Genomic DNA, 17102 nt, shown 5'->3' with positions numbered 1-17102 from the left:
CCTAAAATGATTTCAGTTCTCCTGATGAGGCACTGGCTGATATACTTCCTGCATTCTTACCATTCTTCTAAAATGATCCCTTGTCCCCCAATAGCATTTCAAAGCCTATCTTTGCAGGGATAAACATTCTCAGACCTTGTGTACCTAGGAAGATCTTCATTTTACTCCTTGCATTTCAGTGATAAATGATCTGGGTATAAAACTCCCAAAGCCACATTCTTTTTCTCTGGAAGAATGAGTGTTGCTTCTGGGAATGAGATTACAGCTATTCTTATTCTTCTTAAATTCATTTGCTCTTTCACGAATCTTTCAGATTTTCTTTCTCTTCTAAGTTTTAAAATTTCTCTAAAATGCATCTATTTGTTCTTTTTCCTTATCTCTACTGTATAACATTCTAAAAACCCTTTCATTCTAATGCCTTTATAGATTCCCATTAATTCTTAAAAGAATTTTCACTATCGTTTATTCTGTTTCTCTCAATCCAAGACTCCCATCATAGTGAGACTTATGTTTTATGTGGGATATAAAATCTCTTAACTTTTCTTTTTATCTAGTCCTTTTCTTTATCTTCCCTTACTGACACCTAAGCATTTAAGTCTTCCAGCTCATGGATTAGTTCATCCAAGGTCTACAATTTGTAATAAATCCCTCTGTTGAGTCCTTCATATTACTAATATCTCTAGTGATAGTTTTTAAGTGAGTGCTCATTTCTTTTAGCTCTTTCTGATATTTTCCTTTCTTCTCTCCCTTTGAGGATATTTGTTATATTCATTTTTATATTTTTGTGCTTGTCCCCACAGGGCCATCTATTTGAATAGAAATAGAGAAAATTTACTTTGTTGCTCCTTCTTTAATGTTATATATCCCTAACAGCATAACTTCTTCATAGTAAAGGCACAAAAACATATTTCTTAATTAATTTGTTAAGCCTATAAGTTAATGGTTATAAAGCAATGGCAAAGTAATTGTTCTTGGTTCAGAAAAAGAAAACAAAATCGTTCTCACATATAAAAAAGGAAACACAATTTACCATTACTAGGACATGTGCTGATCATTTTCATGTCAGAGAAAAGTTTGCTATAGAGAAAGCCAGACTCACTTATTTCATCCTCTTCTGATCAAGGTTTCACATTTTCAAGATGTTTTAGTAGGGCTCAGCTATGGAACAGGCTTAGGAAATTGACCTGATGATGGTGATTTCATTAGTAGTGTTTCAACAAACAGGATCTAACCTGTAAGAAAAGCAAAGGTTTTACAAGATGATATAACCTGTCTAAGCATTCAGATCTACTGAACAGCCCCAGAACCAACATAACAATTGCAATTATGTTCCCCTCCCCTAAATCTCAAAAGTCTGTCAGTTCAATGGGAAGTAAAATGGGTGTTTAAATAAAGACTTCAAGATAAACTCATGCATCACAAACAAAACACAAACTTACTTCCAAAAGGAGAAGTAATCAAAAATGTCCAGAAAATTGGACTAGATTTCTTTTGATGTTTCCACCATTTGTCTCTGGAACGTCATTTCTATGTCAACTTGCCCAAGTGCTTGGAGAACGTAAAAGTTGCCAACCATGGCTCTGACTCTTTAAAGGTCTGTTTATGTCTCCATGACTAATAGTGCTTTTGTGTACTGAGGAGGAAATACCAGGCAAACAACGAAGACCACGAATCCACAAAATTTTAATTTGTAGTTTTGGGAGAAGTTAACCTCCAATTCATGTTTTTGTATTATGAATTTTCATGACGACTTTAAAGTTCTCCATGGTATTTATGGTAATTTCATTACAAACCACATCTTCATCTTTTAATTTCTTTCCTATTTATAATTATACAACTGTAATTAAAAGGTATTACAACTACACGCTATCCTAGCTAAAAGTCTGGCCTGCCAGGCTTATAATATTTAAGACATTTCTCTGACTTTATTTCTTCTCTCCATTTTGGAAGAAGGGTAAGGGATGGAAGGGAGGCAGTGGAGACTTTGGTCATTATAACCTCAAATCCTTTCATCAACTTCTCTTTGTTCCTTTAAAAAAAAATAGGATTTTTCCAAACAGTCCCCCCACCAAATGAAATGTTTTGATGTAATAGTTTCCATTTCAGCTTCTCACCACATCTAAAGTGACACTCACTCAGAATCGCTAAGAGCATGCAAAGGACTTCAGAGGTTGTTGAGACTTGGATCCAGTTCTGTCTTTCAGTGCTGATGCCAGCAGCCTCTGCCTCCATTGCTCAAAGGGTCTGAAGGCTGGGCACCAGGGCAAGGCGGCTCTTAGCTTTCTCTTTCAGCACGTAGAAAGTACTTGTGTGTAAAGACTCTCCCACATTTCAGTAAGCTATCACTCATAAGTCCAAGAAAATGATTTGGAGGCAAGAAAACTAGCAACTCAGGCAAAGCCTTGGCTGAAAAGGGTACAGTGAACTGATAATTAACCACATTGTTATGTCTTCAAAGAAAGTTGAAATTGTGGAGCCAAGCCCTGAAGGAGTTCACACACTAGCTGGAAAAAGGATGCACATGTATTTTTTGCCAACCTACTATCCATCTTTTCACTAAAAGAGCTGGTGCTGTCCAATCCCATGTCACCCTGATAGGACTATCAATCACTGTATGCTACCTACTTGCAAGACAAACACATTAAGCCAGACCAACAAAAAGAGTCATGGAGTAATCAGTCACCGTTTTTATAATTACTGCTATAAATATGGCCTTATATGGCCACAAATTACCAGACTCTCCCATTCTTCTTGGGATCCTTTGGAATCTTTTCCTATTGGTGAATTTAATTGAGACCACTTGAAAGTTGAATGTCAAAAAAGTAAGGGTCAACTCCAGAGGCACCTGCACACCCATGTTTATTGCAGCACTATTCACAATAGCCAAGTTATGGAAACAGCCAAGATGCCCCACCACTGACGAATGGATTAAGAAAATGTGGTATCTATACACAATGGAATTTTATGCAGCCATGAAGAAGAATGAAATGTTATCATTCACTGGTAAATGGATGGAATTGGAGAACATCATTCTGAGTGAGGTTAGCCTGGCCCAAAAGACCAAAAATCCTATGTTCTTCCTCATATGCAGACATTAGATCAAGGACAAACACAACAAGGGGATTGGACTTGAGCACATAATAAAAGTGAGAGCACACAAGGGAGAGGTAAGGATAGGTAAGACACCTAAAAAATTAGCTAGCATTTGTTGCCCTCAACGCAGAGAAACTAAAGCAGATACCTTAAGAGCAACTGAGGCCAATAGGAGAAGGGGACCAGGAACTAGAGAAAAGGTTAGTTCCAGAAGAATAAACTTAGAAGGTAATACACATGCACAGGAAATCAATGCGAGTCAACTCCCAGTATAGCTATCCTTATCTCAACTAGCAAAAACCCTTGTTCCTTCCTATTATTGCTTATACTCTCTCTTCAACAAAATTAGAGATAAGGGCAAAACAGTTTCTGCCGGGTATCGAGGGGATGGGGGAGAGAGGGAGGGGGTGGAGTGGGTGGTAAGGGAGGGAGTGGGGGCAGGGGGGAGAAATGACCCAAGCATTATATGCACATATGAATAATAAAAAAATAAAAATTAAAAAAAAAAAGTAAGGGTCAAAATCTTGATCTCATTCTTCCTAAAAAGATCCTCCACTCCTTTCCATACCCTTCCTCTTTGTCAAACTCAAGAAAGGTTCCCTTCCCAGAAGCACCTCTATGGCGCAAGGGATACCAACTGGCCTTAGATTCAGAGTGATTGCTCACAAAATAAAAAAATCTGCTCAAAATGGTATGCTTTCAACTCCCAAACCAGTGCTCTGCAATCTTAGCTCACATTGGAATGACCTGGTATTCCAGAATGATTTTTGTCCTCCCAAAAGTCCCATGTGAAGGCCCTAACCCCCAACTTGACTGTACTTGGAGACAAGGCCTTTGAAGGTATAATTAAGGTTGGATGAGGTCATGAAGGTAGGTCCTTAATCCATTGTACTGGTATCCATAAAAGAAGAGACAACAGAGATCTCTCTCTGCACACACAAAGAAAAGCCCATGTGAGCATGCAGCAAGGAGTCAGGCTTCTAAAAGACAAGGAAGAGAAGTCTCCCCAGAAACCAACCCTGCCAGCACTTTGATCTTGGACTTCCAGTCTCCAGAACTGTGAGAAAATGAATTTCTGTTGTTTAAATGATGCAGTGGTGTTTTGTTAGGATAGCCTGGGCATGCTAATGTGCCTGTGAGATCTTGAGAACTCAGTGCCCAAGCCATGCCCCACACCAATGATCAGAATTTCTGGGGGTGAAACCTAGGCACCAGGATTTTTTTTTTTTATTCATATGTGCATACAATGCTTGGGTCATTTCTCCCGCACCAGGATTTTTTAAATCTCCCAAGATAATCCCAATGTGCAGCCATATTGTGCACAAAAAAGGCTAAATTAGCATGTTTTCTTTCCTTTTAATTTTAACTAACTGATGTTCCTCAGAATAAAAATATTAATATAATAATATTTGCTATGTTTATTTGTCTTAATTTGCTGTTCACTTTTATGACTGTCATATATATACATACACATATATTAGCATTATATATATACACATATGTATATGTATAGGAGGTAAATATACACATATGTGTATATATGTATGAATTATATGTGTGTATACACATCATATATAGCATATATAGGTATACTTCTTTTCTTTTTTTTTTAAATAGTGTAGGGAAGTGAGCAGAATTGCAAATTGACAAAGCTAATAGCAATTAAAAGGAAAGAAAACCTGCTAATTTAGCTAATAGCAACAGGTTTTCTGAATGACCAAGTAATACTATAGCTTTTCAGTCTGGAATAATAGTACAAGTTCATTTACAGAAGTTCTGATTTATTTGTTCAGTGTTGACTTTGTGCCAGATACCACACTCGGTGCTGTGGACTTAGTAGTGAATAAAAATATACCCAATCCTTGCCTTAGTGGAGTTAAAGGGATTTGGATAATTATTTACATGCACATGGAGGTCTGTGCTCTTGGAAAGGAACTCTAAGAGTTGCCTCAAGACACCTGACAGCTTTGAAGGTTGACGCGGGCTTCTCTGAACGTTGTGCCAAGGGCATCCCTTGCTTACATGGGATTCTTTATTAAGAATGTTCACATCACTTCAAAGCAATCTAGAATCCATTTTATGGAGGGAGGCTTTTGTTCTGGACTCACTCTAGACTCAAAGATGGACTGCTATGCTACTGTGTTTGTGACACAGTGCTTAGCACTGGGAGTTCCTCTGGAACAAGCCTAGATATGTATTGCAAACTGATCCATAAAGAACTCATCTGTGGTTGTCTAACACACAGTCATTCACTGTGCAAGTTGTCTATGAAGAGTCATGGAGCAGAATCAACCCGCCATGACAATCCTCTGTTCTCGAAATCATGGAATTCTAAGAATTCCAGGATTTGATTTTTTAAAAATTATCCTAGAGAGAATCTATGATGTTTAAAGAAACCTATGTGTTTCCTGAGATCCAGATCCTTCTTTAATTTAACATTAATTGATTGCCTACTGTAAAGTAAGCACAGCTCTCTGAGCTGAGAACATTGTAAATCTAAAGCCTTTCGAGATTTCTGTTATTCCTTCCTATTGGAAAGCAGGGAACACATTTTCTTCACCTCTTAATCTCTATTCCCATCCACTCCTGGAGCCCACTCAGGGACTAGCACTTGCTATGCATATTGGATGAATGAGAACCATTAGGGCCCTGGGTTCTCAGATGTCCACTGATGGGGGTGAGGTTCCACAGGGTCCAGGATCTTGGGATTCTTTGGCGCTGGTGACGATGGTGGTGGTCGTGGTGGTGTGTGTAACTGTGGCCACTCTTTTTCACTCCAAAAGAATTAAGTCTCTAAGCCAACAAATTGTTCACCACTGAACAATGAAATTTCTTTGTCTAGTCATAGGGTGAGGCTTTGGAAAATCAAGAATAGGACTCAAAACTCCTTATAGTTCTTAGTAACTCCCAGTAAATTTTATACCCAAACATTTTCTTTGAGGAATTATGATTTCATAATCTGACCACTGAATGATGTGAAAGAGATAATATCATGATGCCGTATATCTAACTAGGAAGGATGTGACCAGGGTATTGGTAAACATATAATGAAATTATCATCTAAATGATCCCAGAGACTTTTTGTAAATTTTGCAGTCACAGTAACAGAAAAGAAAGGTTTCAATACACACACACACACACACACACACACACACACACACACACACACACACTTCTCAAAACTAGTTGGTTTGTATCCTAAATCTTGTAGAGAAAAACCAGGTGAAATTTGAATTTTTAAGTCTGGGATTCTCGTGCTGCCCCCAGGTGGCTGACTAGATGGAACTAGATGGTAATCCCACAGTGAGACTGAAAGTTGTCTTCCTATTGATTTAGTTAGTTGCAGATTACTTAGGTGTTTTTTATAACTATAGTGCTAAACTGACAAAATTGTAGCTGACAGTCTCACTTTTGCAGTCATGGTGCTTCCTCACTAGGACAGGGAGATGCCCCAATTTTCCCATCAAGTTACTGTTTAGTTTGTATTTTTCAGGTGTATATGTTTTTCAGTGGTTCCTTCTTTTCTTTCTCTGTCCTCCTTCTTAAATTCTTTCTTTTCTAGAATTTGGTAAATTTCATTCTTTCCTTTTAAAATTGCTTTAGGATTCATTCTGGTTTGTGGGTAAGAGAAAGGGAGAGAAAGGAAACACTAACTCTCTAATCCTCTGAGAAGACTCAACTCAGATTCCCTTGAGACTGAGAGAGGGGACATCTGGGACTGGCTTGGGTGGGGACTGAGATTCTAAAAGGACAGAAAGCACCTGTGTTAGACCAGAGGATGGCCTCTGATCCTGGGGAGACTTCTGAAAAAGGATCACATAGGAATGGGATGTGGGGTTGCTATCCTTAAAGAAAACTCCACCAATGTCACTCAGAAGCATTTTTCTTAAATTTTTTAAATCGGGAAACTTCAATGATACTTCTTTAAAAAAAAAAAACACACAGTTTTTTCTTTACCCCTGTTCCCATCTATACACACAAAGCTAGTGTAAGAATTAAGGTGTGTTTATATACCTTAATAAGAAATCTCAGTAATGAAAAGGAGTTTGATCTGTGGGTTTTATCAATCTCTTTATACCCCAGAATCTAACAGGACTCTAGATATATGACTGCTCAATAAACATGTGTTGAATTAACTGAAAGCAAATACTCTATCTCTGTAAGATGTCAAAAAAGTGACAGATCAAAAAGAACTTTTAATCTGATCACTTCCCCTAATAAAAAAAATTTGACATGTTATGATTTTGTGGTTTGCTTCCAAATATCTGTTAAGAATTACTGCCTTGGTGCAATTTGACAGAAGTTCCAAAAAAAATGACTCTTGAGCAATTAATTATGGATTTCATGTAAATTCAAATCTTAGAAAAGCATATGTGTGGATATGCCATTTTCTTCTCTTATATTGTTAGGGAAGTGTGCCATGCTTTGGAAGAGCAAATGTACTTATTTGATCCTGGTTCTCATTTCTCCTACTAAGAAGAAGAAGGCGTCTCACTCTGCTTGCCTCTTCCTAGTCTGAGTACCATGTCCCATTTTTGTCTCTACTGTAATCACTGCTGATGGGCACAATGCATGTGACATGGAGCTAGCCTTGTTGCCATGGTCAAGAGAAACCTCTTACTAAGACGAAACTAGTGCTCAGAACAGATGTGCCCCAGAGACTTCTTCTTCTTCCAGGTTCTGTTCACCTGATACTGTGCTACTACATACCTGATACTGTATGGAGTTATCTTAAACAAACAAAAATGTCATTCTTTTAATAAAAACAAAGAACAGAAAGGCAGAATAGGTCTGTCTGGGGTTGGTACCAGTGGGAGGGGGAAGATAGAAAGAAAGGGTGCAGGAGGTGAATATGGTGGAAATGCTATGTACACATATGAAAATGGAAAATGAGACCTGTTGAAACTGTTCCAGGAATGGGGGAGGGGAGAAAAGGAGAATGATGGAGGATGTGAATTCAACTATGATATACTGTAAGAACTTTTGTAAATGTCACAACGTTCCCCCAGTACAACTGTAATAAAAGGGGGGAAAGAATCATCTTTAACAACTGATTTTTATATAAAATGATTTCCAAATGCTTACCTTACATCTTCGCAAGACAATGAGTTTTCTCTCTAATCGGTGCTCTGTGTCTGCCATTTTTGCTCTGCTGCCTTGACCTGGAGGGGGAAGAGAAGTGCAAGAGAGGAGAGTCATTTTCTAATTGGAGCCTGAGTTAGCTACAGCCAGTTTTCCCTTTTACGTATCTCACATCCTGTGTCATTCTTCCAAGTTCAGCAGCTCAAGTGCAACTGCCATCTAACTCATACTCACCCACCCAAAATAAAACTAACCACACACTATTGACACAACTTTAGAAAAATTCTGCATGTCACCAGCCCACTGACCTCACAAAATGTAGAAATAAAATTGTTTCAGTGTTTCCATTATTTTATCTGGGGCACTATTCAAAATATTTAATAACAAGTAAGTTATAGGTGCTAACCATTCAGAAGAGACATCTGCAGTAATTAACTGCTATATATTAACAGAATACTACTTATTGGAAATAGTTATTTTGGAGAAAAAAAAGGTTTTCATTATCTTCCCAAATACTTGTGGCACAACTAAAATTTGTCTCTGGAACACATATGTGGACAAAATATTGAGACTGGGTCTGCTCCAAGGTAGGAAGCAATGACCTTCAGTGAATCATAAGGCCACTACGTTTTCAGAATATATAACTCATTTGCCTTCACTACATGGCTGACAGTTATTTGCCAACAGCTCCATGGGAAAGCCATGTCTACAGGAATGCCAACCAACAACAGTGAGAAATTTGTCATTCATCTTTTAAGTGGTCACCCATCCTCAGCCCTGCCTAAGCCTTCTGTTTAGGCCCTGACAGCCCATCTCTATGGCCTTCCTTGCTCACCAAAATGTTCTGTTCTTATTTGCTAGAGGTTTTTATGAAAGAAGCAAGGATCCATAGAATAAGCAAGAGATTTTCTTTTTCTTTTTTTTTTTTTTTTTTTGTCTTTTCTTTTTTGGTGCTGGGATCGAATCCAGGGCCTCACACATGCTAGGCAAGCGCTGTACCACCGAGCTACATCCCACCCTCTTTTTATTTTAATGTTTGAGAGTTACTTCTCTAGGGACACAAGATTCAAGTATGGAAGGGTTCAAGGTTATCCTAGAGTAACTTTACTTGTGTGTATTCAAAATAGGTCCCAATGGAAGAAGAATTGATTTTCCAAAATAATTCTCATAAATTGAACTATGAGTGTGAATTGTCCAAGCAAGGAAAGTTAGTAATAACTACTTATCATTCTCAGCAAAGGTTCTAGATTCAAGATTTAAGAGAATGTCACCAGACCCAGAACCAACTGCTATGTCTAAATGAGGCAATTCACAATGATTGCTTAAGGAGGCGAACTAGTAATTATTAGGGCAAGTGAGGGGATCACAATCTGAACCTATAACTCATTTGTTAATGTCACAAACATTTGCTGAGCTCCTTTCGTACAAGGCAGCATGGTGAAATGAATAATTCCTGGCTCAAATAAACAACAAAAAAATCTATCCTTTCACTCATATTCTCAGGACTGAATTTTCTCAGATACGTTACCTACATGGATAGATATGCCTTATGAGCGAATAATTAGAGAAATGGATATAATAATCTGGCATTTTCTGCCTATGGAGCATCATGGAAACTGGAATAACCAAGAAGTTAAAAGTGCAGGTGTAGAGAGGACCTTAGTATGAATACCTAGTTCTGCCACTTGCTAGCTGTGGTTCATGTAGAAGTTACTTATAGCCATTTGCTAAAAAGGATATGTGATATTACGTATAATGTAAAAAAATCATCTCACACTAGACCATTCACATAGTAAATGCTCAGTAACAACAAACACTTCAGGGTAGACATGTGATAAAGTGAAATTTTGTCACATAGATACAGCAGAAAACATAAATGCTCTTACCGGTCCTGCATTGTATGTGAAATCTATAAAAGAAGTTAGGAGTCAGGCATGGTGGTACATGGTGGTACATGCCTGTAATTCTAGCACTCAGGAGGCTGAAGTAGGAAGATCATGAGTTCAAGGTCAATTTGGGCTACATAGGTCTCAAAAAACCAAGGACATAATTCAGAGGTGAGTGCTTGCCTAGTATGTGTAAGGCCCTGAGTTTGATCCCTAACACCACAAAAAAAACAGAAAATAAAGGGAGTCAGGGAAGAACATCCTATATCCTCGATGAGAGGCACTTCTGTGGACCCCCATATTACTCCCTCTATTTCACTTAAAGTTCTGACTAGTCCTATGAGTTAGATGTACTCACCATAATACAGAGAAGGAAGCTGAGACTAAGCAAAGTTGAATTGACTAAGATCACATAGCAAGTAACCCAAGAGTCCATCTCCATTGGACTCCAGCTATTTCCTGTGCCACTGGCTCTCAAAATGTGGCCTCTGAGGCGTAGCACTGGCATCAACTGGGTTAGAAATGTGAATTCTCAGCCACACCCCAAACCCATGGGGGAGTTAAGCACTCTGGGGGTGGAGCCAGCATCTGTGTTTCAATAAGCCCTATGGGGCATATCCATCCATGCTCACATCTGAGGAGCTCTGCTCTCTGTCATGCTTCCCTCTTCAATCAGGATCCAGATTCTTATTTTGTATTTCACAAAGCAGGGTGGAAAGCCTTGGGCTTGAATTTGCACCATCCCCTCAGCAATGAGTCAAGTAATCCTGAACAAGCTACTTCTGGCCCCATTCCAGCCCATAGTATATGAGGGGAAAAAAAAGTAAAATTAATCACAGGACTTTTTTTATATACTCTTAAGCCTCCTGTGCCCCTCTCCTTGGATGGCACTAGAACTCCAAGGCAAGAATTTTGCTTCCTGCTGGAACAACTGATGCTGCTATTCTCCACACATACCCTCATGCCACTTGACCTTGAGCAACAAGGAACATTTATTAGGTTCCTGCTCTGTGGAAGACACTGCGAGAACAGTGTCAAGGAGACTATGGTCTGACTTCTCCAGTAGTGGACTTCTGTTTGCCTTTTTCTAGAAACCCTGGACCACCCCCCAAAAGAAGTTCCTTCCTCTTGCCTTCTTCCCTAATCCCCAAACCCATCTACATTTAGAATGGAAGTAACTAACTTCTAAGCAAAGATGTTACTAGTGAAAATGAGACAATTTACTCACACTCCTCTCTACCTCTGTATATACACAGCCTATCCTCACAGGACACATTGTGTAATTGGTTGCCACTGTGATATGAATGTTCACCCACCTCACCCGCTGGAAAAAAAAAATGGTGTATTGAAATCCTATTCCCCTAAGGTGATGTTTTAGGAGGGGAGTCTTTTGGGAGGTAGCTGGCTCTTATAAGAGAGTCAGTGGGGTGAGGAGTGGATAGGACTGGTGTGGGGCTTCTTCTGGAAGGTCAGTGAGAGACAGCCATGCTGTCCCTGATGAGCACCAAGAAAGCCTCAGAGGCTATTATTAGTCACTATAGTAAGGTTGTGTTAGTCAACAGGACCTTTCACATTTCAGGACAGCTAGGTACCAGCTCTTCTTGTGGATAGCTTGTGCCAGGAGGGCTAGCAGAAGCTAAACAAGCTCTTACAAATAAGGGTGAAATTCCAAAAGCTGCAGGCTGTGATTTCACTAATGTGAAAACAACTGTTTCCTGGCTGACATAAATGACTTTGGTACTGTCCGTGAGGGCTACAAACAGCATTTTAACAGCGAGTTTCCTGCTATGGCTACTTACCAAGTTGCTGCTTTGCCCAAAGCAAGCCATAGTGAGATTGAAACATCTGCTGGCCAAAGGACTTCTCACAACAGCATTGCTGTAAATGGCCTCAGTGTTGTTGACTGGAACTTTCTTCATGAGTTTAAAGCAATAAATTATACTTAGGTACATTCATATGGCTGAACGTGGGAGAAGAGACAGTCATCACATAGTCACTCACATAAATAAAAGGATAGGAAAAGGTGAGTTGTTGTAACAAAGATGAGGTACTGCTCCTGAGAACAATAAAGAGCAAACACCTAATCCAATTAAGTCTTAGTAATTTGCTCATATGAAATATCTAGTTCTTATGTTAGACATGCTGAGTAAAATTAAAATATTTAAAACTTGAATGGCACAGGTAAAGGAAAAGAAAGTGGGCCAGAATTTTTATAGATAATACTTTTCTAATGGAAATAAAACTTTCCTTGGTGTGATCTTGTTCATTTGCTTTTTAACAATTTGATTTATACATGAAAGCATATTGTCTTAACAAAAGGGGGAGAAGGAACCATGAAGTTAAATCTCCAACTATTTCATTTCTCAAAGTTTATTTCTGACATTGTACATTCTTACACTGTTGTAATCAGGTTACGTATGATCATTTCATGCCTGTTCTTTAATTTTTAATTTTTATTTTTTGTAGATCAAGATGAGATCTTGCTATGTTGTCCAGGTTGACCTCAAACTCCTGGGCTCAAGTAATCAGCCTCCAATGTAGCTGGAACTGGAGGCACACTCATCGCATCTCCTGGCTGCAAAGTCTTTCCACATTTTTAGACAATGACTACATGATACCTTCTCGTTGTACAGTGAATCCCAATAAAGAATTGTGTAGATTAAAAAGGGGATTTCCCTCACTCACTTTCCATTCCTCCCCAAAAGGAATGGACCACTACTAGGAGTTTTGTGGCTGTCACATGGTTTTTTATTCCTTACATAATTGATTATCTAATTGGTTTTGCTTATTTACATAAATGGAAATTTTTCTGCATGAGAGAGATGGAGACCCCATACTCCCGCTGCCTACGCTCTGTGAGGACACAGCAAGAGGCACCTCATCCTCTATGACCCAGAAGTTAGGTCCTCACCAGACTCTGGGTTGGCCAGTGCCCTCACTTTAGACCTTCCCACCTCTGGAACTATAAGAAAGAAAATTCTGCTGGTTATGAGCCACCCAGTTTGTAAACATCTTGTTATAGCACACTGAATGTATTTAGACACTGACCAAATGAACAAGAATCAAAGAGAAGCCAGGCAAATTTGGACAGTTTTCCAACCAATCACTGTACTAGCATCCCGAAACATCCCAAATTCTTCTCTGGCCACTAAGCTGTGTGCCTGTGGACTTTAGCATGATCTGAAGAATCCATTCTGTCAAGCCAGGACCCCAGACTCTCCAGCATTTTAGGTTAATGTTGTCTGAACTCTGTAGGGTGACAGTGTGACACTAAAGTCATCACAGCTAATCAGCCACACTAGCTAAAGAGCAAACATCCTGAATTTGGTCTTTATTGACTACATAAGAGCTACGTTGCTTCCACTGAAAATAAATAGTGTTTAAGGAATAAAAGGACCCCTAATGGATATTCCACCTGCCACTGGCCAGGTCTTTGAAAGCCATTCATTGCCTTCACTGAATGATTCCAGCTGGAGAGCTCCTTTGTGCTGGCTTTTATGGGCTGTAAGGACGGATACATAAGGTGTAGGTCAGGTTTTCAGGGAATGTAGAAGTCTTGCCCTCTCAACTCGACACATGCTTCTCTTTTCTTTCCTCTTCCCACCTGGAATTAATAGGGACAGAGGTTGCTAAAACATCTAATTTAATGATTTTAGACAATTCTGGTCTGTATACAGACGCCTAGAGAAGTGAAATAACTTCATCTGACGCCATATATTCATAGTCAATATCTGGAAGAAAGAGGGATGATGGGCTTATAATATTTATGTTTCCCTGTCTCTTGCCTGAAATTGTATGCAATTTCCAGAATAAAATCCTAACATGTTTTTCCCATCAATTAAAGAATTTGAATCAATAGCTAAGTTTTTCTCTTGCTTAAAATCCCACCCCCACCTCACAATGCACCCACTACCAGTCTGTGTCATAAATCCCAACATAAAATTCCCTGTTGCTTAACTTGCTCATAAATGTGGAGCATGTAGTCATGTTATACGATTCCTGACCTAAGCATAAATTTCCTGTAGTCTAACGGGGCCTTAAGGAAGAGCTAATATGTTCACCTGCTTGTTTTCCAGGCAATAAACCCCGAACAGGTGAAATGAGGAGGAAATTTAAATAAGATCAAAAGGTAGATTCAAAAGAATGGACAAAGCCATCTGGAATGCCTCAGTGCTGCCAATCTCAAAAAACAAGGCCCAGTGAAACTTTCAATGGCATTTCTAGTTTTCCCTTCTTTTCAACTCCAACTTGTCTCAAGAAGAAAATTCATTGTTCTCAAACACTGACAAGTAAAAAAGTATTAATTTCTTCTCAGCCCACTGTCTCCAGCCTCTTCCTCCTTTTCATACCCCTGGCCTCCACTCTTGTTGCTTCAAACAGTATGTGTTTTGCTTTCTCTAGCATTTTACTTTACAGAGTAACCTTGAGGAGTTGAGGAGCTATTTGCTCAATTATTAAAGGAGACCTTACATTGGATTTCAAATAACTCAGAAGATGATAGCACTGCATTGCTAAATAGAATTTGCTGAACAAGAAGGAACTGTTTCAGTAGGAGTATAAGGACAGCCTCCAATACAATCTGGCAATATCAAAAACCTTAAGATAAGGAACAGTATTTACCCAGGAATTCCATTTCTTTGAATGCTTTCCTAGGAAATAATTGTACCAACAAAGGAAGATACATGAACAGGGATATCCACTGCAGTGTTGTTTAGTATAGGAAAAGTTGGAAACAAGCTAACTGCCCAGAAATAGGGGATTGGTTAAATAAATTCTGATTTATCTGTAAGGAGGAATACTTAAGTGGTTATGGAGATCATAGATTTTGACAAAAATAAATGTCTACTATACATTAATAAACCAAAAAAGCAAACTACCATACAAGTGTAACTATCATTCCTCTAAAAAGTACACATATACGCTTCTGATTTATGAATTTCCTCCAATGAGATTCTTTGAACAGACCACACATATTGGAGTTCAATATGGACACATTAGGAAATTGTCATGGTGAAAGGCCATTACACTCTCCCTCCCAATTATAGAGAAGTGAAATCAACAAGACTTTCCCATGAAGAATTGAGCCTTTAAACCCTCTCCCACGTTGGGCTCATTATACTAAAGCTATTTTTGAGTCACCATGTCATACATCGCTCTTCATTTTGAAGTATTTCTCATTGAAAAAAAAAAAAACAGGTTTTATTTGTGGAAGGTTTTAGGCACCCTGGCGTGAGGAAGGACACACACATCAAGGACAGCTATTTCCACATAGTGTCAAAAAATATTTCATTGTAGTGGCTTCTTTTGAATGGAAGCCAAAGCCTAAATTGGAATTGGGTAAAAAAGAAAAAGTCTTACAAGTAAGTTTCTCTAAAACAGATTTAGTACTCATTTCTGTGAAAGAGCTTTACACACATTTCTGTCCTAATTAAAAACATAATTGGCAACATACATCTTTATTCTATGAATATTTTGGTAAAGGAAACTCAGTGACTAACAATTATATACATTTCTATGAAGCCTAATTATTTACTTAAGGCAAAACCCAAAAATCAAAACAATAACAAAAGCAACTTTAAATATAAACTTTTGATATCTAATTCTCCAACTTCAATGACTTACTATAAATGATGCTACAAATCAAAATCAAAGGCAGGCCTCCTAGCTAGGCACCAGTGACTCACACCTCGTAATCCTCACTACTTGGGAGGCTGATCTAGGGGGAATTGCAGTTCAGGGCCAGCTCATACAAATAGTTCACAAGACCCCATCTCCAAAATAACCAGCACAAAACGAACCAGAGTTGTGGTTCAAGGGGTAGGAAACCTACTTTGCAAGCATGAAGCCCTGAGTTCAAACCTTAATCCCACCCAAAAAAAACACAGGCCTCCTACTCTAGCCACCAGTATAAGCTCAACTCTGGCTGCCTTGCAGAGTAACCACTCCCTAATTAGTCTGCAATGGGACTTGGACATCAAGTCCCATTTTAAAAACTTGTTAGAATTATGTAACCATAGTTTAGGAGTTCTGTACCTTTGTAATTGATAGCCCTGGCTAGCAATATTTTGGAAACTGAAATGAATTTGGTTGGTTGGTTGGTTTTAAGTGCTGGAGATCAAACTCAGGGTCTAGGGCATGATAAGCACACACTCTGTCACTGAGCTACATATTCCCCATCCCTTCCAGAAGTGCTACAGTTTGAAAGAAATGAAAACTTTCAGGGACAATGTAAGGAAAGGGTGTAGGAGGAAGAATACAGTAGAAATATTATGTATTCATGTATGAAAATGGAAAAATGAGAATTGTTGAAACTGTTCTAAGAAGGAGGAAGGGGAGATAAAGGAGAATGATGGAGGGGGTGAATTTAACTAAGAGGTAATGTAAGCACTTTTGTAATCACCACAATGTACCCCTAGTACAACAATAATATGATAATTTTTAAAAAAAGGAAAATCTTTATTTAGTCCAACCCTTCTTTTGCAGAGAGAAACACTGAGGCCTGACAACTCCCTCTGGGTGATAAAAAGAGAGGATAAGAATAGTGTTTCTCAGAAGATTTTCTTCATTCCCTCTCAAATTTACTCAATTCTCAACCCAAAATTTTACAACCATCATCTCCCCTAGTAGGTGAGTAAAATTTGGTCAGTTCTGAAAAAGGATTAGGACAAAAGCCACCATTTGTTGGATACTTCCCCTGCACCAGGTATCACCTCACACCACGACTCTCTAAGGTAGGTACTAGTCTGTTTTCATTTTACAGACAAGCAAACTTAAATTCTAAGGAATTAGATACTTTGCCCAAGGTCATCTAGAAATGGTGGTGCTGAGGTATAAGCTTAGATCTACTCAATGTGAAATCATCAAAAGAGAGAATGATAAAGAAAAGCTCTACCTTGAACAAACCCACACCCCAGAACCCAGACTTTTAGTAGCTTAGAGATGACATCTCAGAGCAGCCTACTCAAATATTCACCTTTCTTTTATGTTTACCAAGAAGGCAGGAAAGGGAAAAACAGCAATTTGATGGGAAAATGTTAAAAG

General features: G+C 38.7%; 1 long non-coding RNA gene across 1 annotated transcript in view; it reads left to right on the top strand.

Moving 5' to 3' along the window:
- Positions 1–12833, top strand: part of LOC141425550 (uncharacterized) — a 56726-nt gene extending 43893 nt beyond the window's left edge. The window contains exon 3 of the long non-coding RNA XR_012450522.1: positions 12528–12833. This is a non-coding gene — a long non-coding RNA (uncharacterized lncRNA). The remainder of the gene's footprint in view (positions 1–12527) is intronic.
- The last annotated feature ends 4269 nt before the right edge of the window (positions 12834–17102 follow it).

The sequence above is a fragment of the Castor canadensis genome, chromosome 8, assembly GCF_047511655.1.
Source record: "Castor canadensis chromosome 8, mCasCan1.hap1v2, whole genome shotgun sequence".
In the NCBI taxonomy this organism is placed as follows: Eukaryota; Metazoa; Chordata; class Mammalia; order Rodentia; family Castoridae; genus Castor; species Castor canadensis.
The sequence above is the reverse complement of the archived record's forward strand: the minus strand, read 5'-3'. Positions and strand labels throughout refer to the sequence as shown.